Raw genomic sequence first — 27,129 nt, forward strand, 5'->3', positions numbered from 1 at the left:
CTGCTTTCCACTTTTCCGAGAGGGTGAACAATTTCTTCTTTTTTTCCATATTCTCTGCAGCTGTTAAGTTTCCATTCCTCTCATCATGCCTTAGGGCTCACAAAATGCTGTATCAAACTGCCTTTGGTGACTGAATAGGTCTTGACAAGCTGTGCCCAAACTTGCTCCTGCATCTGTGAATTAGCAACTCCACACTTTAATCATAGAAGAATATTTAAAATCTGGGGAAAACATGGGAATTTATGATTCAAGCTTTGAAATTTGGTGTTGATGTGAAGTTCTTCACAGATTCCATGCAAAATTTAATTGAGTTTGAATTCAGCTTAGTGATAAAAGATGTAAGAATTTTCAGCTAATCTCTTCAAAGCTCTTCTGCTTTCATCTTTCAGGACACAGAAAAAATTCCACTATGTTTCACATTTTTTCTTGAGGACTTTTAATACATCACAAAAAATTCTCTGTGTGTGCAGTACTACTACTGTTGGGTATATTCATGGAATATTTCAGGACACTTAGATGTGAGTCATAAAACTTTCTGTTCACTCAGACAGAAAGACAAGTATTTTACAGACACATCACTCTTTAAAATGTCTATATTTTTTGCAGTATCCCATAAAATTTGTATGTTAAGCAGAAAAAAAGATCAATTGTGGATGTTTACTTTAAAAAATTATGGTGATAAATCAAATACATTTAAGCTGTGCTTTCTCCAGTAAAATAATCAGTGAATATTAACAGTATAAGCACACTGAAAATTATGAGGCAACATTAAATTTCTTAACAATTGAGAGTTTTGGGGTTGAAACGAGTCACAGAAGTGAGCATTGATTATATAGCTATAAGGAAATAAGTTTCTGTGTTTGATTTCACACCACACTTAGATTTACAATTTATATATTTTTTCAGTTTCAATTTAACTTGCTGTGAAAAAGTTACATTGTACAGGCATTACATCTAAAGAACATGAAAACTTCTTTGCTTTCTGACAAATATATGCTTACTATAAATTAAAGATATTCCATTGAAGGGAAGAAATTTAAAGTCTGGATGACAAGATATTGTAATAGATGTGAATTGACTTGCAGGACTCCTCCACATTGTTTAATGCCAAACAAAACATAAATTTTTGAATTAAAGTAGATAAATTTGAGTGTGCATGTTATCAGGAAAACTCAGATATAATGACGGAACTGTCAAGCCAGCAAGTTTACATTCCAGATTTTAAATATCTCTCTGCAAAGGACAATGTAGAATTTCTACATATTTTTTACGTTTAAAAAAATTGTAGAGACATGAATGCTGAGATGCTTTTGCTTGCCATCATGTGACTGCATAATTCTGCTAAGAGATGAAAAATGCAGAAGCTCATATTCAGTGTATTCTTGAACCGTTCCTCTTGGCTGCACTGGTCAAGTTCTAAGGCTATCATCATTTTGGTTGCAGAGTATGTTTTAGGGATACTAAGCTCCCCTAAAGTGTGAACCTTTGTGTGAATGTGCATGTTACTGAAATCCTGATTTTCATCCTCCTGAAGCACACAGTGCTTCACAGTGCTTCCTAAGAAGACTTAGGATGTCCCAGATGTTTTAACAGGTTTCTTCATACAAATGGTCTGCAACCTGGTTAGAAGAACCTTTTTAAATTTCCAAATACAAGTTACTCATCTCATCCTGTCTCTTCTCTCCAGGAGATGATCAGTGACGCGAACATTTTGGATCAAAAGCAACAGTTCAAATGTTCATCCTCTCAATGAATGGAAATAATACTCTTTGCTGGTCTGATAATTTTCAGAAGGCTAATAAACATCTGTGTTCTTTGGCTTTTTCTTCCTCTCTAATTCTCTCCCATTTGCTTTTAATCATCCATGAAGGCTGACCATATATGGTATGCCAGCTAAATTAAACACCAATCCAAGTGCGGACTAGTCCTGGGTGTTTATTTCAGATGCGAGATGTCATCTTTGAAATATAATTACTGATCTGAAAATGTTCCTAGCAGAAATGGGAATCCTCCTAGTTCTGTTGCTAGACCAGAATACTGAAACTCCATGGAGAACACTGCCAAACAAGTTATCCACTGGTACTAGTGATAGAATACAGAAGATAGATGCTCAGTAATATACATTCATTTATATCAAGCAAGCAGGATGTCCAAAAACTGCAACTAAGTTTAAATTTAAAAATCAGCCTGAAAAATCCCTTGTCAGCTGCTGCGCAGATGCTGGTCTGAAAGGGAAGATTAATTTCTATTGACCACTAGGTAATGTCTTCTATTCTGAGTCTGAAATGTTTCCTAGGGGATCATTTGTGTGTGCTAGGTTATATACACATCCAAGAACAAGGCAGAATAGAATAAAAAAAAAAAAAAATGGAGTGATAAAGCTTTCTTGAGACACAGCAGCTTTAACATGAAAGACAGTCACTATTCATGGCTTTCCTACAGGCTGGAAGGCACAGTTTTCCTGTAAAAGGCCAGAAGAGGGACATTACTGCAATCTGTAGTCAGACTGGGAGAAGGGAAAGTGGAGCAGGAAAGAGAGAGCTTAGAGAAACAGGATTTGAATGCTCATTTTCAGAAACAAAATACTGAGTTTGGAAATATTTCTCCTGAATACAAAGAAGAACTTATTTATTGTGTGAGTGAACATGCAGTGGAACAGATTGCCCAGAGAGGCTGTGCAGTCTCCCTCACTGGAGATGTTCAAGGACCTTGTGGACACAACCCTGTGCCGTGTGCTGTGGGATGGCCCTGATTGAATAGGGGGGTTGGACCCATTGTGGTCCCCTCCAACTTGACCCTTTCTGTGATTCTGTGATTGCTGAACAAAATACCTACATTGAAGAAATGTCTCCTGTAATAATCTTCCATCTATGTTACGCTGTTGTTGCTAGAGGTAGACAAAGCTTCTGAATCAAACAGCAGGCAATTTTACTTTAGTTCCAAGGCAGTTACTGAGAAGAAAGACATCCTCTGAGAAAGTAATGAATGACAACACAGTTACATCGCTTCAGACTAGTTAAAAAAGTGAAATAAAATGAATAACGGCATGTTTCCAAATTCTGGGTGTTCTTTCATTATCCACACATCAACTAGAGTTCTGTTCACCTTAACCACAGGGGTCCAAATATTTTTTTGTTACATACTTTTGCTGTACTGTCAGCATGACCTCTGTGTCAAGGCCAATTCTTTGAATCCAGAAAAGAATCATACAAAAAAGACTAAACCTAGGGTGATTGGTAAACTAATGTTACAGTGTATTCTTCTTCTAGCAGGGAAAATAAGAAAGGGGGATGACTGAAGAAACATCAGTGCCAAACTTCTTTAAGTGGCTGGTGTTCTTGATGGCCCAGTATAACTTAGAAAAGCTCATAACTCACATAGAAACAGAAGTGCAATGAAATAAAGTTCTCCAGATATTTTGCCCTATTTAATATTGTCTGCATTTTACCTCACTGTGTAATAGTAAGCCTGTCAGATACTTTAGGAACCATCTCTCTTTAAATTCTTCTCTTAAACATCCCTCTTCCTCAGTTGTGAAAGTATTGCAGAAGTTACAGAATGGTATTTCTGTTTATGAAAACCTAATTGGTTTTTTTCAGTCAGGACCCTGGAAACCCCTCTGTATCCATTGGATTCAGTCTCAAACTATGTCTTTGGGGGCAACATTCTTGTTAAGGGATGTTGGTAGGTGTTCTAGTGTAAACCTGGTAGGCAGGTAAGCCCCACATAACCACTTGTTCATCTCACAGTGAGAGATGGAAATGAATTGGAAGCGTGAAACTGACAAAACTCATGGGTTGAGATTAGGACAGTTTAGTAATAAACAGCAAGAACAATAAAGACACCAAAAGAAAACAACAAAGGGAAAAAACCCTAGCAACAAGCAAAAACAATAAAAAAAAAACAAGGGATGAAGAAAAGAAAAACAAACCTTGCTTTTTATCACTAACAAATGCCCAGCCAAACCTAGTACAACAGGACAGTGTAATGCTGCTTTCAGGTATTGAAGAGAATTTTGGAAGAATTTGAACTCTACCACATTACAGACTACCTTTGGGAACTGAAACTCTCAGAGAAGCTCCATCTCAACACATTAAAAAAAAAAAAAAGCTATTGCAGTGTCCTCTCATGCCTGGCAGGCGTGCAGGCTAGCTCAGTTCTGCACTGCCACAGCGAGGATCGGTCGGGGTTACAGGCAGGGCGAGTAACCTCCTCCCAGTGAGTTCCTGGTTCCCCAAACCAGCGAGTGGACCAGATGGCGTTACAACTGCGGCTACGGAAAAAGAGTCGACTCTCTTGAGCAGGGTAGAAGGTAGTTTATTAAGGGGACTCCGGCAAGGAGCTCTGCCGCAGCCAACTGCTGCCGAGAGAGAGCAGAGATCAAAGCTTGATGGCCACTTATAAATGGGGGAGGGCTGACAACGGGTCAGCCAACCAGGGAACACGGGGGTGGTAACAGGGGTGTCAACCTTTGAACCATTAACAAATCACAGGAGGGTAGGAGGGGATTCCTTGGGTACCAGCCTATCACTCGACACCTCTCCTGGATCTTTCCAGAATCCAGGGAAGGGTCTTGAAGTGACAGACAGGGCGACCACGAGGAGAGGGGGGAACTGACAGGGACAGGTGCAGGGAAGGAATGATTGACATATAACATCTGGTTAAACAACCAACTTATAAGGGGGGAAAACTATTAAAGAACACAGGGGGGTAGAGTGGACTAAACCATTACAAAAATAACTTAAAAATCTTGCAAAAATAACTTAATAACTCAATAAAACTACTCTCACACCACTACAAAATGCAATCTTTCTTCATCAGCTAAGCCATTGGCAACATCTCTTGAGAGGCAGTTGCTCTTACGGTTTTTACTTTGTTGAACTCTTAAGTGCTCCTGCTAGACCTTTATCTCAAATAAAGGAGTGTAGAAATTATGTGTGATTGGTATTTATTTGATCTAAAAATACTGCTGGATCAAAGACACTTGCTCAAACAAACACTCAAGCAGAGAAATAGATTCTTGAGGCTTCCCAGAATATTTACAGGGTAGGGAGGATATTATGTCTCAGAGAAGAGGTCAAATTTATACTCCCTCTGAAGTGAAAAGATTAATTCATAATAAGGGAGTATTCATGAACCTTACTCTAACCAGAAGAAATTATCTGAAAAAATATGTTGTTTTGCTATTAGTTTGCCATACTTATTTCCAGAAGTAAACATAAGAAAAGCTCCTCTGTCTTTAAAAAATAGAAGGGAACTGGAAATTATTTTGTTCAAAACTTTTTTTCATAATCATTAGAATATAAAAATACCTTTTGTCTACCTGATGAAAATTTGCCAACACATATAATGAAAAATCTGAAAGGGATATAGATATTACAGAACTAAATTTTAGTATCTGTTGAGAAATATACAACTTTTTATGACATTTCTACAGTTAGAAAAAACTGTTAACTCAGTTGAACTTGTGAGATCATGGGAATACATATAAATTTACTTGCAAGAAAAGGATAAAAATAGAAGTTCTAGTAGGCTTGCTTACTTTGAAAAATAGATATGTAGTGTGTTCCTAACAAATAATACTGACTAAAAATTCAAAATCCTAAAAAAGTATGGTGTGCACAATAGGCTCTACTTGCAAGACAATTTGCAGACATCAAATAGATGCTTTTAAGAATCTCATTTCCTTCAGAAAGAAGCTTACACTTTTGATTAATATTTACATGTTATACAGCTATCAAAAAAATAATGGTAAAAGTAAAAGAGTAAAATTCACACTCAGAACAGCCTGTTTAATCCCATTCCTCAAAACCTACAAAACCCCCAAATAAAAACAACGACAACAACAAAACCCCCAAAACCAGCAAATCAAACCAACAAACCAACAATCAAACCAAATCAAACCAACAAACAAAAACCAAAACTGAAACAAAACATGAAAAACTATATAAAGAAATATTCAAGATGTATTTCTTACAAGCCAACCACAGAGATTAAAATTAAAGTACAGTTTCATAGAATTTATAGTTACTTATGTCTTTTTGGGTGAAGAAGAAAGTTGCAGAAGACAAAATTGACATATCAGCTTGTTCAGCTGTCTCTACACGATAACAATTAGAAGAAATCTTTGTCTGAATTCATACTTTATTTCTGGAATGACTAGAAATCCCACTGAGACCTTACAGTAGGACTTGGCCCAGACCTCTCTGGGGAACAAGATATGAGATATTTGAGTGAAGACCCTTTCTGTGAGGTTATCCATGCTTTTGAGCATGATCAAAGACACAAAACTCCTGGGCATACCTAACCTCTTGCCATGCCTGTTACTGCTTTTTCAGCCTACAATAGGACAAGTTCCAGTTTGTGAATCTGCTATTTTCTGAGACTTCAGCTTCTTCACATCCAACCTGCTGTTCCAGGACTCAGCTTTAACTGTGGCCTCACATCACCTTAGCCTCCTTCCCAGCTCTATTTAGCTCTCCGTGCTACTTTACATGCTCATTTCCCCATGGAGGCACCCTTTACCATGCTGCAATATCCTCTCATCTGTAGTTCAGGTAGATCCAGTCCATCTCAGGTGGCTCCTGCTCGGTCACTCTGCAGCACTCCTGGCTAACACAGAGCTGCTGTAACATGGGTCACAGGGGCACTTGCTGCCCATCACAGGGACTTTGGGGTGTCAGATGCTTGGAGGGGTTGGTTGTGTCTTGGCCAGACCCTTGTGAAGGACTTGGCACCCCTTTGGAGGAACAGATTTGGGCAAAGGGATGATGTTTTCTGTAGAGGGGAGGGGTGCTACAGTTCTGAGTGTGGAGGATCCCATGAAATCTTTGTGCACCATTTTAGATGTATGTAGAGAGTCATAACCCTGCGGTACTTAAACTCCCAATTTAAACCATGATGAAATCCTGATGGGTTAATTATTTTGATGGACACACACTGCACAATTCTGCTTCCAGCTCATTCATTTAGGGTCAATATCATTATATTTGCATGTCAAAACAGAGGCACATTTTTGACCTTGGCAGCAACTTCTCAGTAATAATATATTACTCTCACATTTACACAAATGAATAATCTCTACCTTCCTCGCACAAATTTGTAGGAAATGCTTTAATAAACTATTCTGTTGTGAGTGATAATTTCTCCTAGTAAAATTAATTAAATAATTTAACAAAATGAACCTGACTACTGTATTTTAAAAATCTTAAAGGATAAGTCAAAACATTGTTCTGTTTCCTGTATTGTTGCTTCTGATAATTACTCCTTTAAATTTGCAGGTTAATATATTTCAGGCTTTTTAGGTGTTTCCAAAAGGTGCATGGAAGGTATTATGTTTAAATAATATGAGGGCAAGGATACCCTAATATTTTCATATAGGTGTATTGATTGTGAAATCAGCCTTTTGACTTAAAGCATCTCCTATTGTTTTGAGAGAATGTGACTGAAACAAAGCAAAATATAAGTTTTTACCAAGTTTATAGAGTTAATAAATATTTTATGAAGAATTTTTTGGGGTTTTTTTTGTCCATTTTGCAGGTAGTTTTCACTTTTATATACTCCTGGTTTTGTCAAGCTGACATACAAAAAATTTAAAAACCAAACCAAAATGAAACAACTCATATTAAAAGTGAAACAATAGATCAGGGTTCTGATATATTGCTATGGCAACAAATTCTGCCTTTGTGCAGCCCATGAAGCACCAATGCATAAACTTTTACACATAAAGTTTTACAAATCTGAGATTAATGTTAAAGGAATTATAAAATGTGTGTTTGCTCATCAGTTCCAGCTGATACCTGGAGTTCCTCTCCAAGGTAATTTAACTGAGATTAAAATTTTGATTCATGGTGTTTCTGGGGTTAAAACGACTCTTCACAGAACTGAGAATTTTCCTAAATAAGAAAGAGCATCTTGCAGAGACGTTCGGATGAAAGATCAATCATAAACAAACAAACAATGCTGTATGTTTGATTAATTTTTCCATGTATGCTTTAAATAACAGCAATGCTCCAAGAAACAGATTAATGACAGAAATTGGCATTTAGTTACTTTATCCACTAAACAGAAACATGAGGGCTGTGATAGGGTCAAGGATCCCTATGGTATATTGCTTTACCACAGGAAAGACTGAATTATTGTAGATTTATTTTCAAACCTGAGGGGTTTTTTTCATCTCTGAATTACACATCATTACTTCCTCAATGTAATATCCAGTTCTTACCCTGTAAACACCTTCCATTAGTCTCTAACAACCCATTTTCTCATCAGTCTCATATTAGAAGTGTCCACAAGACAGCTGCCGTCCTACATAACACACAGAGGTCAAGAGAAGACAAACGCCCCAGATCATGGATGTGCTTTCTCTAAATTTCACTCTTAATTTTAATCCTGCACTCTGTGAGCACAGAAAGTTTCTTAATTAGCCAAAGAAGACAAGAGAAGAGTAAAGGAGGGACATATATTTTCCTTTTGCCTCTTTACCTGCTCATTGGAAAGAAGCAAGCTGTGCTGAGATTGTTGCTAATGCAAGTAAGTGGGATCAACTTGTCCCATTTAAGTCTGTCATAATTTCCTTCCCACTCTATTTGGGCCTGCAATAACAATATTTTGTTGCTAATGTCTCTGGTCTGAATTGTCTCTCTAGAAAGAACTTTTCCCAGAGGGCAATTTGGAGCAGGGGCTTAAACAATCTGAAATTTTTCACCTGAGAAGACTATTTCCCTCTTGCTGCACAGAGACCTAGTGAGACTAGCTGGGAAATTTGGAGGCTCTGTTAATACTTAAATTGTAATGTGTCAAGTCCCCACCACTACTTCACTCAGATCCAACAGTTAGATAAAATATCTTACCTTGCCCATACTAGCAAGACCAGGTATTTTTTCTGGTACTGTTTTGAGACTCCAGAAAATACCAGACTTGCCTCCATTCAGGCATCTGCATCCTGATGGATTGCCTGAGGGAAACAATGATAAAGAAATAAACCAGATTAAAGTAATATCAATGGAAATCTACATTTACTCTGCTGCAGAAGCAATATATTCATAACAGCATGTTTGAGTTGGTCCCTACTCAAGAGACTTGGTTCTGTAGTGGACAGGTAATGGAAAACAGCAGGAGAGATGCTCTTCAAGAACCAAAATATTTCTGATCATGTAGGGCCACAGTTATCACCATGTTAATATTTTTTTTTCCTGGATAAAAATTTGACAGGTATATTAAGGACATGATACCAGAATGTGAAGCACAAAATTTTGTCCATGGGTGGGTGTGTGAGCTCAGACACTCAATTTTTCTCTGTGCAATAATAATGCAATTTTTGATCATCAAAAAACTACTGTATTTGCATCCATTTATTTGTTAGAAAACAATGTAATCTTCTTAGGTCATTGTGTTTAATTTCAGTAAATTATCTAATGAAAAACCTTTGGGCTATTTAACTAAATTTAACTACTGCATAGTGCAGCTAACACAAAGTATTTAACATACAGCAATTGTAGTCTGTCTTTATAGAGCAAATTACAGATCTAATACTGCAAAAGAATACCTTGTACAATACCTGCTACAATCTGAAATATGATTCTATTGCTTGAAGTTTTACAGGATAAAAAGTTTTCTGATCTCTAGTTGAAATGGTAAATCAGGTTGAGTCTGGAAAGGGAAGGAGATTTCTTGAGTATATTAATGATCAGTGGGAACTAGAATGGCAAAATATGCTTTAGCTGCAGAAAATTTCAACCTGGAATTCTTCTGATGACCTTTTCAGAACTACTGTAAATTTTAAAGGAAACAGAATTTGCTCATAATAAGAAAATCAGATTTAAAACCTTATGTGCTTCTGGTTTCCTTTAATAAAAGAATTCCATTAAATTGAAACAACTTGTGTATGAGAAACACCATAAATGTAATTTACTGACTATAACTGGAGAAGAAACCACAAAAAGAGGAGTTAAATTTTGTAAACCTTCCCCTATAATTATTCAATGAAGTCTTTAATTCAAGCAGATTAATGCACTGCACTATATATAGTTTGGCATATTATTCAGCATTTCTGAAGACAGGGATGTTGAAAATAAATTCTGGGACTATGGACATGGACTGTTGTAGTTAGTGCAAATATTGGATGTGGTGGTTGGGCCAAGAATAGCTTGTTCTGCATCTTTGCCTAGGTTTAAACAGAAAATTACCGTTGTAATTAAAATTGAAGTTTATTTTATTACTATAACAGTTTTTATTGCTGATGTTAAAATTTACACATTCTTATGTGTAATTACAGTTCCAAATACTAATTTACTTCAGTATGACTTTTTTGCAGCTCAGTAAATCATTCAAATCAATATTTCTCTGAGATGCCTTCATTAGTTTTTAGAATGGTTGCTTCTATATTTCCATAGCTAGCAATTCATTAAATACCTTGCTGTGAACTGAAGGGAATGGCTTTTGTTTCCTCCTTTTCAACAGAATATTTTAATAAAAAACAGACTTGGCTCCTTCCCAGTGAGTTATTTTAGGGCATTTCATCCCAGTTATTTTGAAAAGTGTCAGTGAGACAGATTTTGTGCGTGGAGTAGATATTGGGGAATTTCAAAACAACTCCGCTTGAATCAGGTTACTCTTGCAGTTGTATACTTGTTGCAAATGTATTTAAAGTGTATCACAGCACAATTCCACAAAAGAAGTTATCTTCCCATTTGCGCTGCCCACTGTTTCCATGACCTACATTTTCAAAATTCTGTTTTTCCCCCTTTGCTGCCTATAAATATTAAAAATAGGTTGTGTATCTTCCCTTTTAACCCAGTGTTTCAGGAAAACAACTAATAGCAGGCAAGTCAAAGGGATACCTCTGCTTTGCTTTAATTTACTGAGTTTTGTGAAGTGTGAGTTTCAAAGTCCAGTTAAAGCAGTCTTTAGGAAACTGTTATACTTCCTGTGCTTTGCCTCAAACCTCAAAATGCTAAAGCAATCAAAAAGTAACTTATCATCAAGATACATAGAGAAAAAAGGCTTCATGACTAGTGAAGAATGGAGTTAATGTGTCTGTGGTGTTGGCCCTGGAGGGCTGTCTAGAGTCTCTTTTTCCTAACAAAGATGCACTTTCACAATGAGGGCTTTTCTACAGAGGGGCATGAATAGGAACTCCCTCTTCTATCTTGCTGTAGGTAATGTTGATACCCTTTTAGCCTTTATCTCTTTTTCTGCCTGACATTGCTCTGGGTGTTGAACAATATTAGGGAAGAAAGAATATACACATTCACATGTATGCACAGAGTGTAAATCTCATAATCTCCTTTGCCAAGACCAAAATTGGCAAAAGCATTTCTTTCACTTTGTTATTTACTTTGCATTTATGATCCTCCAACACAATAACTTAACAAAAAGCATTAAAGAGAATTCTCAGGGGCAGGAAGGTTAAATGCCCATTTCTACAGGAGTTTCAGGTATAGTTTACTCTAATTATGCTTTCAAGAATCTGGACTAGTCTTGAGCAATATGTGGCCTCCGCCCCACATGTTCTTTCATTTATGGACTATATTCTTCAGTAAAAACTGAGTAGTTCTGATCTTATCGGTCAGTTGCTTTCTCAAGCCACTCTGCAGATCCATTCTATAAAGCCAGCCACCAAGGCAGCACATGCAGGAAAATGGACTCATTTTCTGTAAAGCCAGTAGAGAAAGGTGGAAGAGAGAGCTCTGCTTTGGTAGGCAGAGATAGAGGGTGTAAATACATTTATTTGAGACTCATTGCTGATAGGCTAAAGTGCCTGACAGTCTATCCAGAAATTTGATTGGGCATCTGTGATTTGGAAAAGTTCCATAAACTCTGTAAGTACATCCAGGAACACAGAGATGTTCCCCTATGCTCTCTCACACACACACTTGAAGTACTACGCAGCAAATGTTAGAACTTTAGGATTTCATTTTCTCATTCCCACCTATAGAGCTACTGTTAACATAATTTTTCTCCGCCTTTAGTATCCAATGTGGATACAAAGACCAGACTAAACCCTGCTTAAATTCTATAGAAGTCAGTGAAGTTAAAGCAGATAGCAATTTTATTTATTGTTTTCAGTAATTCAATCTAACACTCATGCATGAAATAATTAATGCAGTGTGCAGTTAAAATAATTATATATATATATATGGCTAAATGTTAAAATATTTTTGTTTTTTTTCTATCGCTTATGATGTTATATAAGAAAATAAATGATACACAAACTTATTCCTACTTATTTTTAATCTGCAAACACAGAACATGATGAGAAAATGTCCACTAAATGCTCTGAAAAGAAAATGCATTCAGAATAAGTTTTGCTAGCAGTATTTGTCCTGATCAGACCAGTGTAAATCCAGCTTTAAAAAAAAAAAAAAAAAAAAAAAAAAAAAAAAAAAAAAAAAAAATTTCCTTCTTCCCATTGAAAGTGTGAAGGAATTATGCCAAAAATAAAGGTAGCAGTTAGTACAAATGAAAACTTCTATAAGCAATGAAGAACTTTACAGTGACCATTAAATAGTCTGAAAGTAAATTATGTATACAGATATATTTAATTTACTAGTGTGTGTAATGACACCAGATAAAAACTGAAAATGAATACATCTGAACCTGGGTTCTGTGACTGATTTGCACAGTTGATTTTATCAACCACTTACTATGTCTAATGATACAGCAGAAGTTTATAGTGTCTTAATTGGTTTAGGTTTTTGGTTCTTAAGTATACACTGTGTAATTTTTACTTGATATCAAAACCCACAGTTGACTGGAATACAATTTGCACTTCATCTTCCATTTCAGTGACTCTGTTAATTCCATTCTATCATTCCTATCAATGACTAAAAGACACTAAATGAGCATTCAAAGTAATTTGCCTTGAATTCTTTGTTTTGTGATTTATATCCTATTTTTTGTGTTGATTGGCAGCATGGGAGAAACAACTGTTGTTGGAAAATGTTCGCTTTACTTCTGACTTGCTTCACTAAAGAACAGATATGTTAATTAATTTTCTTCTTGTTTCCTTCTCTCTTTTCCTATTTTTAGCCCATCCTTGTTTGACTTAGAAATTCTGTCTTCCTCAGCTTTCCAGAAAAACTGCAGTTTTACATGATGGAAAGATACAAAATTCATTAGTGTCATATTAGACAATGGACCACCACTAACAAAATGTCACACAGCTTCCCTCGGTGTTTTGAACAAAGTTTTTTCCTCAAATTATGTGTTTGGTCTCTAATGGAAGTTTTATATCAGGAAATCCAGGAAATGGATGCATGAAAATATAGCAGACTGATAAAGTTTCTTATGTAAGGACATTCAGCCCACAAATACCTCTCTGAATGATCAGGTTTACATATTAAGAGAGAAGAGCGAGTTTTAAGGAAAAGTTATTGGCTATGTTTGTTGCAGGACTTTAATAACTGAGAATTAATATTTCATGGGATCAGATACTGGAATTAAAATGAAGACTCTGTTTTCTGTATTAAAAAAAAAAAAAAAAAAAGAGAGAGAGGAGGGGAAGAAAGAGATTTGCAGGCAGAATCAATTTGAAAACACGAAGGAAATTTAAATGTGAAAACATAGTAAAACACTGTGAGAGACACACATTGTTTCTGTTAACCTGTTCCATATTTGGGGATTTCCCTAGTTTATTTGAAGTCAATGTAAATTTTTCCATCTAAGGATGATCAGTACTTGAAATGACAACTCTATTTCAGTGTATCATTAGTACAGTAAAAATGCTGGGGAACTTTTAAAATTAAAAATATACATAAAAAAATATCAGAATTATTATAGGCTAAAGGATGTTCAGTTATAGCAGATGCAAATATTTGAATATATGGAAAAGAAATCCTTTCAGTGCTTAATTACACTGTGCAGTGATAAGTCTTGAAGGCTTGAACAATGGTGGTTTGGTCTTAAAAGTCACAAAAGGGGGTGATCTCATCTGATTTTATTAAAATAATCTCAGATAATTCTGAAATTAATAAATTGATCTGAAAGCTGCAGAATTATGAGTAAATGTCTGGTATTTTAAGGGTCTTATTAAAATTAATCTAGATTCCTGCCTGGCAATGCTAATAAGGCAATGGAAATGTGACAGTGGGGATATTTATTCTGGTCTCAGCTGATTGGAGCAGAATTCACATGTCAGTGTTCTCACCAATTAGGCCTCTAGTGGGATAATTAATGAAAGACTGCACTTCTAGCACATTATAGTCCTGCAATACAATCAAATAGTGTTGAAATGTTACAAGACTCTCCTAACAACAGGCAGAAGTCCCTGAAATTGCTCCAGTGCAATAACATGCTATAAGATGTACAGTTAATGAGAGCTGGAGATGGGGAATAATTCAGGATGAAAGTTCTGCCCCTGCAGCCCAGACATGTCAGATTTTTTTCTGCTCACAGATTGTGTATTTGTAATATGCTGCCTTGATTAATGTTGGTTTGGAAGCTTCTGTGTCTATGGAAAACACGTGGATGGGCTTCTGTGCAAGCCAGGTACAGCTTTAACAAACACATCTGTGCTAACAGATGTTGAAGGGAGAGTAAGACAAACCCAGTCCTGAGGCATTTTAATAAACTGAATTTAAAGGGAATTGAAAGTTCTTAGTATCACTTTAGGACTTTAAATAAATGTTTTGCACCAAACCGATTGTTGGATTAAAAGAATTCTTCTACTTTGAACTCAGTGGTGTTCCACAGCATACTGCAAACCTTCACCCGCTTTGCTCAAGAACAAGGAAGAAAAATACAGCACCTGATTAAAAAAAAATATTGTTTGATCTAAGTAGATGAGTTACGATATAGCCTCTTTGTACTTGAGGATCTGTGAGTTTTAACTGGTGAGCAGATCAAAGAGATACCCATTAAGTAGGAACCTGTAAAGGAGATACATAGTGGCTATTTTGTGTATTTGGTCCTGCAAATGAGTGATTTTGCAGTTAGGGAGAATTAGATTTCTGAATGTATTAATTGACTAGTTTTAAGAAAATGCTTGAAAATGAAAAAAAGGCAGGGTAGAAATAGTACTTTTAAGGCTGCTTCCTTGGAACAATATTTGCTGCTTATCATAATTTTTAGTCTGTTATGCCATACAAATATATGCATATGTTATTTTTTTAAAAATATTTTTATATATTGATGGGAATCTAATTTCAATGTTGAACACTAACATTTCTTTTATATTTTGTCCTGTGAGTGTCTGATTTTTAATATTCCAGTGTGACTGGGAAGATATTGATGCTGCAAGTAAGTTGCTGCTGGAGTACTAAAAGATTAATTAGGCCATGTAGTCTGATAATCATCAAGAATAAAAGTTTGATTTAAAAAATTGGATTGCAGAATGCAGAAATCTTGTTCCAGATATAAGCACTCCTAAATCTCCTCTTTTATCACCTTATAAATCACAAGCAATTTTCAATAATTGCTGTGCTCTGTGTTATTTGAGTAGAACTTATGTTAAAAACAAAGAAATCTTCAATTAAGTATCATGTCTTTAAGTGTTATGCGTAATAGATACTATTGTACTAATATTTCTCTTTCAGGGTTGAAAGCAAGGCACTATCCACTCATGATTATCCATAAGTCCTTCCATAATTTCTGGATGACATAATTGTTTTTCAGTGGAGAAACAAATCAATATAGAATATACCACTGTCATGGGTTAGCACAGTTTGTTTTTTTACTTATGGAGGAATTGCTTTAGAAAGGACAGGGACCTACCAGAAGGCCAGTTTGGTATATTGGCATCTGTTTTCACCACTGAGAATGTCAATTGCGACTTTGTGAAGCACCCATATAAAAACCCCTGACTTCCTGCAGGTCAGCCTTTTTCCCTTTGGCCAAAGAGAGAAAGGTAACATCGTACAGCAGCCGGGGGTCGGCCGGGCCCCGTTGCCCTGGCCAGGGCCGGGGCTGGGCTGAGCCGGGCCCAGAGGAGCGGCCCTGGCCGGGCCGTGCCTCCATCTGCTGCCAGCAGGGGGCGCTGGGCAGGCCCTGCCGCCGGGCCCCTGACACCAGCTACGGGCCTGGCTGGGCCGGGGCCCACCGTGATTTAAACTGAGGGGTGGGCAAAAAAGGCATTCATGATCCTGCCTGGTTTTTTTGATTATGGACTGCCCAGGTGCTCTGATCTCTGATGTTCCTGCATGAGTTCTCCCCCCAAGCCCCTCAAGAGTGTAGCCTTGAAAATCTATCACCATGAGCTGCAGCAAGAGAGAAAAAGACTCTGGGCAGATTTAACTCTTTCCTGGCAAAATGAAGCTTCCAAGGCTCAACCCTTCCCTGAGAGAGAGAAGAGTGAACATAGAGAAGAAATAGCATGAAGTCAATAGAGCGAGAGTGAAAATACTATTGGGACAGGGTATTGAGATGTTTGTTGTTCCATTCTTATTGAGCCATGGAAATGAACTCTATATTTAGATTATCCCTTTAAATCATGGAAAAGATATACATTTGGGGAGATGGTTGTTTAGATTTGTGTGTGTTGATTTGAGCAAAGGTGTTTGTGATGGACTAAGTGATATTAATCCCATAAGATTCTTAAACAGACATAGAGATGGGAAGTCCTCTGTGCCAGTGAAGAAGTGAGAAGATGTCTCTGTACCTTGAGATGAAGAATCCTTTACTTTGGAGTTATTCATCTTTAAAAGGTGACACCCCAGGATGCAAGAGTCTAAGACCTATAACCCATAAGCAGCTTGGGAACCTGTTAATGGGAGGGGTCACAAAAGCAGGTTTCCCTGGGCGGCTGTTTTTGTGACAGTTAAAAAACCCACAAGAGTTCTAGGTTGTCAGTGGGATCCATGACTCCTCTTAGACTCCTCTCCTAAAGATTGGTGTTTCCGCCCGGTTACCAATTAAAACCATTACAGCTACCTAAGGCTGAGCTTCCTTAAATTTTCACTGAAGGGTAGGGAGTGGCATATTAAAAAATACTAAATGCTTTGATGAAGGAGAAAATTTTTTTTTTGAAAATTAATGACAGTTTCATTGAAAGTATACAGAAATTAATACTAACATAGATTAATAAATGTTAGCTTTCATCTTTTCCATTTAGGAACTCAGTGGACAGCTGTTATCCACCTACATTTAAGGCCCTGATAGCCTGTCAGAGAAAGCAGCACAGAAATATGCAGCATCATCTGTCCAGTTGCAGAACCCAGGCAGCTGGGAGACCTCAGATACAGCCCTATAGCATCTGCAGTCACTCCCTATATAAATTCACTGAACTTTACCTGTGGATGGAACAGAAGATCAAAAGCACAGTGCTAATAAATATGTGAGACTATATACACTGGCTGAGGTTGAAGTTTGCTTTTTACTAAAGGGCTAAGTAGTTCTTCTCAGGTGCAAACTGAAAGACACTAACAGTTTGTCACCACAGCTACAGATAATTCTCCCATATCTCTTAAATTCTTTCCTCTGTGGCTCATTAGTTTTCTTCTGGTTATATTATTCAAGGCTAGGTCGTATGGGGCTCTGAGCAACCTCATCTAGTGAAAATTGTCTCTGCCAAAGGCAGAGGGATTGGATAATCTTTGATGTCCCTTCCACCCCAAGCCATTCTATGATTCTATGTGTCTAAGGAAGATGAGTGCTAGCTTCTGACTTGCAGTTCTGAATTGCTATACCTTGACTGAAAAATACACTGCAGACAAAACCCTGACATGGAAGTCATCCTCTATGAACGTGCACATATCTGTAAGCTGTTAACTTCCAAAATACAAGAGTCATTTCCATTCCGTGTACTGGGAATGCTCCCTGACACAATTCCCCCAGGTAGGAGTTTCTGGGAGAGACAAGACAATGGCAAGGGAGCATTTTCTCAACAGCACAGATAATTGAGGTTCCAGTGCCTAGGAACATTCGGACCCTAGAGGGAAAAGGGATCCAAGAAAACCAGTTGCTCAAGGACAGTTTGCTACAGCCTCAGGGACAGTTCATCCTGACAAGCAGGAAGTTGGGCAAAATCAGATGAACCAGGAGATCCTAGCAAATATGAAACAACCACAAAAGGTAGTATGCAAAAGGTAGAAACATGTCAGGAAGGATGTAAAGACACTGCCTGAGCATGCAAAGATGTGGTTAGGAAACTCAAAGTCTACCTGGAATGGAACCTGCAGGGGCATGTCAAGACATCAGGAAGAGCTTCCTCAAGTCCATAAGCAAAAAAAAGGAAGACTGAAGAAATCTGTTGCAACTATTTAATGAGGAAGAGGGCCCAGTGGGGTGGGATGGGACACATAAAAAATGTGCTGAGTGCCTTTTTCACTTTAGGCTTTACTAGTAAGACCAACCTTCAGGAATCCCAGGCCATGGAGACCAGAGTGGGATGTCTGGAGCAAGTTAAAACTACCATTGATGGAAGATAATCAGATAACATAATGCTTAAGCAAGAAGTCCATGTACTATGAGAGCTGGGGGAGCTGGTAGATGTCACTGTGAAGCTATTCTTAATTATCTTCAAATGATCTGAGAGATCATTGTCTGGGAGACAATTCTAAGGGCCAGAGGGGGGGAAAAAGTCACTTTTGTCTTCAAGAAAGGCAACAAAAAGGACACAGGCTGATCAGCTAATCTTACAGACCATTTTCAGAGACATGAAAGACAAGGAGGTGATTTGGAGTAGTCAGCATGGATTCAAAAAGGGAAAGTCATGCTTAATGAGCCCAGTCACTCTCTAAAGTAAAGTGACTAGCTGGGGGGATGAGGAAAGAGCAGTGGATAGTACCTCCTTGATATGTCAGAGAGTCATGCTGCCATCAGAGGGATCTTGGCAGGCTGGAAAAGTCAGCTGGCAGGAACCTCTTACAGTTCACCTGAAGGAAGTTCAAGGTTATACTGGAGAGGAACAACCCAATGCACCAGTGAGTGCTGGAGACTGCCCAGTGATGCTCTGCAGAAAAGGAGCCATGGGGGCCCTGGTGGGCACTGAGATGAACATGAGCCACCAAAGTATTCTTATTAATTATGACAAATAAAAGCTGTGGACAAGTCTTCTTATTTAGAAACTCTTACTCTGAAATATGAAAAGGTGTTTTCCAAATTCCTGAATTTCAAAGAAAAATCAGGAGGTTTTTTTCCTATTTCGAGACCATGTATTTTATCTTCACTCTATTTCACTTAGTTTCCAAGCTGTTTCTATTTTTGTCTCTTTAGTGCTGTTATAAAAGAGGTATTTCAGCTACTTTATTTTCTCAGTATTCATCGGTCTAAATATTACTAATATGCACAAAACCTGTTAGTCTTACAACCATTTAATAAAAATTATTACAGACCTTGATTTTTATGGCACTTTTAGTTTTTATCTTTATAAAGAAAAACCATCTACAATACTCCTCATGACTCTCAATGATTTTTCAGTCATATAACTAAAGCTCCAAGGTCTACCAAGATAAATTAGTGAGCTATGGGTCATTAGCAAAATGTGAATTAATGCAAAATGCACAATAGGCTGCACATTTTATCCTTTCTCCAGATGGTTAATTAAATATTTGAAGGCACAATATGACAGAAGTATGACAATATTATTACTTAATGGCACTGAATATGAAAGGGGTTTAATTGTTCTATTTCTCTCTTTCATCATTGATTAAAATAATGTATTTCAATGAAATTTGGCACTGGTCAGCATCTCAGTATTTCCTTCTAGTTGAAAATTAGATCATCTCTCCTTAAAAGGAGTGAAAATTATAATTTGTTGAACAAATTGGAATGTCACCTTAAAAATACAGTCTTACAATATGGAACTTCTTTAAGGTTGAAATGACACATTGAATATATATGCAACACTTTCAATTCCTAGATATGCTGTTCTAAAAATTCACATTAGAACTCCTTCACTATTTATTAATAAAAACCTTATTAGTGAACATTATTACCTTGCAGTCTTTTCCAAAACATTTCACAAAATTTGAGATTATAGCTATTTATTTGATGTGATATATGAATAAATGCTATTTTAAGAATTAATTATAACATTTATTTATTTATATTTCATGATAAATGATTTATTTATATTTCATATATAATAGTTTTAAAATTAAGAGCTATTCTTTAAATTGAGTATAAATTTATTGAAGTATTAAAATCTGGTCATTTGATTAGAGTAAGAACCAGCAGACCCTGGTGAGTTGGTTTTCTGGACACCTCAGTTTGAGATGCAGACCCTGTGGCTTCACAGCAAGGCTCCTTGCAGGCTCTCTCTGCATCTGATAGAATACCTTTTAGACTTATATTTTTTAGACTGCAGCATTACCTTATAAATGAGAAAAGTTTTGGGACTGGAGAATTACCTCAAATACAAGGAAAAATCTCTTTTGAATTGTGGTGAATGATGCCACTGATTATGCTCACTAAACTGACAGGACCAGGAAGTCACAGGGATTGTGAAGTCTCTGTGAAGTCTGGATGGAAGTCCAGGAAAAAAGATAAAGTGATTGAGTCTGGGAAGGGAGATAAAATTTAGAAATCAGAGCTTGCTAAAAGTATCAGCAATCTGTGTGTGCTGCATCCTTTAGCAGTATTTCATTCAGGAGCTCAGAAACGGCTTTAGTGATTAACACCCTGCATGTTTGTACTGCAGAACCATGGCTGTATTCTGAAGACTTGTTATGTGGCTTACCAGCACTATAAATTCAGAAGGCATCTGAAGCTTACAATAGTTTTTAAAATATTGGTTGAAAGAACCATCCAGAACCAAATAACTCACTTAAAACTTAATGTTCCTTAGAGAAAGCATGCTTTGCTATTGAAATATTTGGAATGGCATAATTCTGAAAATCCTCCACTGTGTCTTTTTGACACATTCATTGTTTAAAGAGAGTATAAAATTTATATATAGAAGAGATACTGGATATTAAAGCTGAAGAATATAAGTGTTTTGAAAAAAGAAATAAAACCTATGCCCCATCTAATAGTGGTGTATCTGTATTAATTTGGTAAAGCTCTATTAATTACACTGTATATTTCCCTCCATCAATATCCATAAATAAGGGAAAAGCAGAAGGAAAATACCAGCAATCAGAACCTCTAAAAAGTTAAGCACAGAAATGACAATCAGAGATTTAACTTGTGAAGAAATGTTCACAGCCTTACTGAGATGCTACAGGTTTGAAGTTACAGAAGTGAGTTTACTGGTGGTTACAATAATAGGCCTTAGGAAACTGTTTTTAAGTGTACATATTAACTCTTATTGGAGATTTTGCAGTAACCTAGCTCTGTTTACACACCAACATAGATTGTTCAGGACAGGACAAACCTTTCCTTCTCTGTAGAATTTGTTTCTCTCTAGTTTCTCCCAGAGAGTGAGAACAGAGTTCAGCAATCATCCAGATTTGGGACAGGTGCAGCTGACATAGTAAACCCTGGTTCATGTTTCTAAAATGTAGGACTCTAAACGGTATTGGAAAAGATGTATTCACCCTTTTGTCTCCTCAGCCCCATCCCATCATTGGAAACAACCTTCCTGCCTTGTCAGTGGGTCTAGAAACACTTGCAGTGTGCAGTGTAAAACCTCTACCAGTGATTTCCTCAAAAACAGCCTGCCCACTTGTAACTCTTGAGCAGCCCTGAGGATTTGTGATAAAATTTCAAGTACAAAAGTTCAAATATCAAGTTGTGCAGAGCAGGATCTGTTCCAAGAGTCTGGGGAATGACCACGATCTACTTGTGGTCAGTTCTTGAAGAGCACTGGCACTCTGTATCTCTATTCTGAAGTGTACATAGTTGCTGGAAGTAGCTGAAGTCTGAGAAGAAAATATAATTCCAAGGTTGGTAACTTAGTAATTTAAAAGGATGACTTTACTCTATTAAATTTTATTCTATTCTTTAATTCTCTTGTGTGGTAAGTGACTCACTGGCATTCATGGCAGCTAAATTTGAAGATTTGTCTAAATGATCTATTGAAAAATTTTATCTTATTTTTCCTTTCTAGTTTAGAGTTTTTTTAACAGAATTAAATGTCAAGTACTGCAGTTCATAATAATCTACCAAATAGGGTTCAGATTTACAGCTGAATCTTATATATTCATAGAATTCTTCCTTTAATATTTGTAACTTAGTAAATGCAAATGTACGCAAACATCTCTCTCTCTCTCTCTCTCTCTCTCTCTCTCTAATATGTCTATATATACATACACACACACATACCCACACATTTTGTCTATGAAACTCCATCTTAGCAATACAGTGGATTTTTTGAAATTTACTTATACTACAGGCTCAGAGGAGTGACTGTGGCATTCATGGAGATCACCCAGTCCAACTCCTTGCTCAGGGCAGCACCAGTTACAGCAGGTTGCTCAGATCTGTGATCACTCAAATACTACTATGTTTAAAAATGTAGATTTAAAAGTTTTCAATTTTTTTGTTTCTCTCAAATACTTTTTGTTTCTGAAAATGGTGAGATCAAGTTTACCTGCTCACTCAGATGGGAAAAAAGAACTGAAATAAAGAGTAAACTGAAATGAAGAGTACTGTAAAGACCCAATACTCTCTTTGGTTAAAATAACATGATAATGACTTGTTGGCATTAAAATTTAATTTGTGCTGATCTAACTTGAATAATTAATGTTATTCTCATATTAAAATGCAGAAGGCATGTACTTCCTATTTTCTAGCCTGAATAAATTAGGAGATTGGCTGTCAAATGACTTGACAGAGAGCCAAAAATTTGCAGAGATGCTACTACCTGAGATCACATTTGAAAGGGGAAAATGGTGCTATTATAGCAAAACTCCAAATAATTATAGCATATGAAACAAAAGGTCAAGCCAAGGTGTTCTCTCAGTGAAGAAACTCTTGGTATGACAAGGAAGAAAATCACTTTTGGTGAACCCTTTTGACTGCTGATTGTTAAATCTAAAGCTCATCAGAGACCAGTTGGCCCATATCAAGAGAAAATGCGCAGTGAGGTACATTTAGATGTTTATTTAAAACTACTTTCTTCTCTCATTTGTCCTTTTGCACTTCCTCAGAACAGATGAAGTACTTGCAGAAGCTGAAGAGAAGTAAATAACTAGTGATGGTCTAAAAAGGGATCAGTTCCTTAGGGGACTCAAAGTCTATATGGAATCATTACTTTATGGGACAATTGGACTTAAAATGGACTACAAAAACCCCACTCTCTTTGATCAGAGGAATGAAACTGCTCCAGCATCCTAAGGGTGTATTTAACTGATGGTGGTATGTTTTTTAAATCCTCTAAGTCTATGGCCAATATCAGCATTTTTTGACAAGAACATACTCCCAGGAAGACCAAGAGTGAATACTTCCAGTTACTCGATCTGAGTGATGGTCAGTCCTATAGCAAAGAGTTTTCATACCCATAAATTTTTTTCTTTATACTTTGAAATAATTCTGACACTTTATATTATTTCTATGTGATATTTTTGATTGACTAACATTTCTTTATGAGAACAAGAAATATATGAAGAAATCATGGTTGAGAGCACAATTGTTGCATTTAGTTACACATTAGAAAATACTGAAACACCTCTTTTTTAGTCCATATTGTAAAATAGAATAGCAAAAATAATATAAAAAAAGACACCGGTTGTGCTAAAGACAGAAGAAATTTTAATAACATGCCAAAAATGTACGTACTTTCACACAGAATCTTTAATATTGGAAAAGACTTCGAAGTTAGTTAGGTCCAACCTTTGACCAAACACCACCATGTCAACTTAAACCATGGCACTGAATTGCATACCCAGTTGTTTCTTGAACACTTCCAGGGACGGTGACTCCACCACCTCCCTGGACAGCTTCTTGCAGCATTTAACCATCCTTTCAGTGAAAAAATTCTTCCTGATGTCCAGCTGAATCCTCCCTGACACAGCTTGGGGCCATTTCCTCTGATCTCCTGGGAGAAGAGACCAACCCCCACCTGGCTACACCCTATATTCAGGGAGTTGTAGAGAGTGATAAGTTCTCCTCTCAACCTCCTTTTCTCCAGGCTTTGCATCCCCAACTCCCTCAGCTGCTCCTCATAGGTCTCTCCAGACCCTTCCCCAGCTCCACTGCCCTTCTCTGGACTCGCTCCAGACCCTCTTGCAGTGAAAGGCCCAAAACTGGACACAGGATCTGAGGTGTGGCCTCACCAGGGCTCAGCACAGGGTACATGCACACTTCCATGCACAAACAGAAGAAACGGGAATCAGGTATCTATTCTTCTTTTCTTTTTGGAAAATAATATTTCAAACCTCAAAGAGAAAATTCTTCACAGTAGTTTGTTATGAATACAGGAGTATACACAAAATACTGCAGAAAGCAATCTTAAAAAACCAGATTTTCCAAAATAAACAGACAGAGGTATCACATCTACCATAGAAGCTGACAGTTTGTCAGCTGAAATAATAGAGACATTCATGTGAATCTGCACAGAAAAAAAAACCCTAACAAAAATGCCCAAAAAACCAAGAGATGAAAAGTAGTAATCAAAATATATATTATATTGGCACTGCTTAAATACTTGACTTCAGGTGGCCAAACCTAAATAGCGCAGCTTTTTAACAGGAAGTACCTAGTGGCTGTTCCAGAGTTGAATTTTACAGACCAGGCAGACATTTTCAATTATTCAGAACTTTGATTAACAACTTTTAAGAAACAAGGCATGGAAGCAGAGGCTTTGAACAGATAAACTAGCATTATCAGAAATAAGGTTTGTGGATAATTAACCTGTACAATCCAGGATGTTGAGAATATTACTGTAATTTGACTTGTTTTCTCAACAAATGATTATAAACCTAATTTAGTTCACTCAATTACACATCCGCTGATTTAGGTTAATTGAAATCTTTACTGCTAAGCAGGACAAGAGAACTGTTTGAGAGTTCAAAAAGCCTCCAAAATTACAAAAAACAGCCCAGTAATAAATTCAGAAGTGTCAATAATTTTGAAAGACCATATCACAGATCAATTTTCAAAATCTAACCTACTGGGTTCTTTATGATGAACAAATTTTATCTAAGTGTAGCTTTTTATTTTTTTTTATTTTTTTTTTCCTGAAGTTATTTTCCTTACTTTTATCTTGTATCCACATATAGAGACTTGTTTAAAGATGACACCAAGACTTAATGAGCACTGGGGTATTTCTACGTGCTTTTTCTTTAAAAGAGCATTTTACCAAAAAAATAGGCTGTGATGCACTAAGAAATGGATCTATATCTGATTGTTGGCAACAGAGGCCCCCATAAACTGGCATTTTTATTATAAGTAGTAAAGTGTTTTGCAAATTTTTCTTTAACCTGAATTAATTTGTAGCTGTGTAGCATAAAAGTAACAAACTGTGTGGCACATCATGGTGGGAGTGCAGTAAATTAGTCTGTGAATTCTCATTTACATCTGCACAAGCCAATCAATCTCACAGTGTTAGGGGATTATAAAATGAATTCTTAGAAAAGTGTTATGAGGTTTATATACAGTTCTGGGTATATTTCCACCTCTTCTGTTATCCTTCATACAGAAGCATAAGAGGAGGTATACGCCTATTTCTTATTAGAGCAGAAATGAAAGATGATTTTCTAAAAATGACCTGTGGATAGTTTACTGGATTTGCTGTGTCAAAGACATCTGTAATTTAAAGCTAACTAAAATTACTGCTACTCCTCTATAAGCAGAGAATGAGAAGCTGGGCACATAATCTCCACTCTTCATTTCACTTAACATTTTGTATAAATTTTCATAATTTATTCAATATTATTAATGGCAAAATTGCAAAGAAAGTTCTGTTATTATTTGGTGCCCTTTCATCGTAGAAAAAATCCACAGAACTAGCTGTTGAGCAGAAGATATCTTTTATATCTATTATATAAGCAACCTTATGAAGTCCAACTTCCTTTGCACTTTATAATGACAAAGACCCAATCTAATGAACATATATTTACTTATGAGCAAAAATGTCTAGAATAAAATTAAAAACAACATGAGGAAGTTACAATAATGACATCTTTTTTACTATATTATAAAAAACAACCAAAAATTCTGATTACTACTTCTTGTTAATAAAAGTCTAAAGAACCTTCATTCTTGCTGCAGTTCAAAAATACTGGTTAAACACAAACATAATGTGAACATAAACAATTCTGAGGAAGTAAGTGAGGCCATTCTCACAATGTTCTAACTTGGGCATGAGTATTACTGAATTAGAGCCTAGTAGATTTTCTTGAGGAATATTCATTATTTAAATATCAGGCTAGAAATAATACTACTCCCTGGGCACACCACCTATTAAAAAGGCTAGAGAAGAGGTGAACTGCAGCCAGCATGGGGAAAAAAAAAAAAAAAAAAAAAAAAAAAAAAAAAAAAAAAAAAAAAAAAAAAAAAAAAAAAAAAAAAGATGTTAGAAGCAAGAAGAGATTATGAGATTATTCAGAAAAAAATAAATCTATCTAAATACAGTCAAGATAGACAATTGTAAATCTCTGAATATTGACAGAAAAAGCTATGAGACTGTCTAAAATAGTGTCTGAAAATTAAATAGCAAAATTAGTTAAGAGTTAATAATAAGTCTGTTTTCAAACACACCCAGAGTAGAAAACCTGCCAGAGAATATTTTATCAGTGCATAAAGGCAGTGTTAATTCTTTTGAGCACTGTTCACTTCAGGAGATACCCACACCAGCAGAGGGTCTCTCTGAAACTGAAACAGCTCTAGAAGCTGTTAAACAAAGCTGACACTAAAAAAACTGCTTAGGGCAGATGTCATTAATCCAAGAGGTGTAGAAATATGCTTCCTCCTGCTGCTGAGGACTCCAGGACGGTGTAGATGAATGTAGACGAGATATCTCTGAAGTTGGGTTTTACAAGATGAGGTTTATTGTAAGGGATGTGAGGCCTTGCTCTGAGCTGCCAGGCTGCAGCTCGTGGCAAGGCCTAGGAAAGTGGGGGAAGGGAGAAGTAGAGAGAGGAAATTCCAAGAGAGGAAAGTCCTCAGGGAAGGGTGCAAGCAGAAAGAGAGCAAAGAGCAAAAAGCAAAGAGACCGTCCAGCCCCCCGGGACCCCTTGTCAGGGGTCTTCAAGGTGGGCTGGAACAAGCCTTGTGCCAATGGGGTTACAGATACCTGATACTTCAGGGGAGGGGTACAGGTGTGGGATGAACCATACATTGAGGGGTGAGACAGAACATTCCATTTGA

The sequence above is a fragment of the Hirundo rustica genome, chromosome 2 (genome assembly GCF_015227805.2).
Source record: "Hirundo rustica isolate bHirRus1 chromosome 2, bHirRus1.pri.v3, whole genome shotgun sequence".
In the NCBI taxonomy this organism is placed as follows: domain Eukaryota; kingdom Metazoa; phylum Chordata; class Aves; order Passeriformes; family Hirundinidae; genus Hirundo; species Hirundo rustica.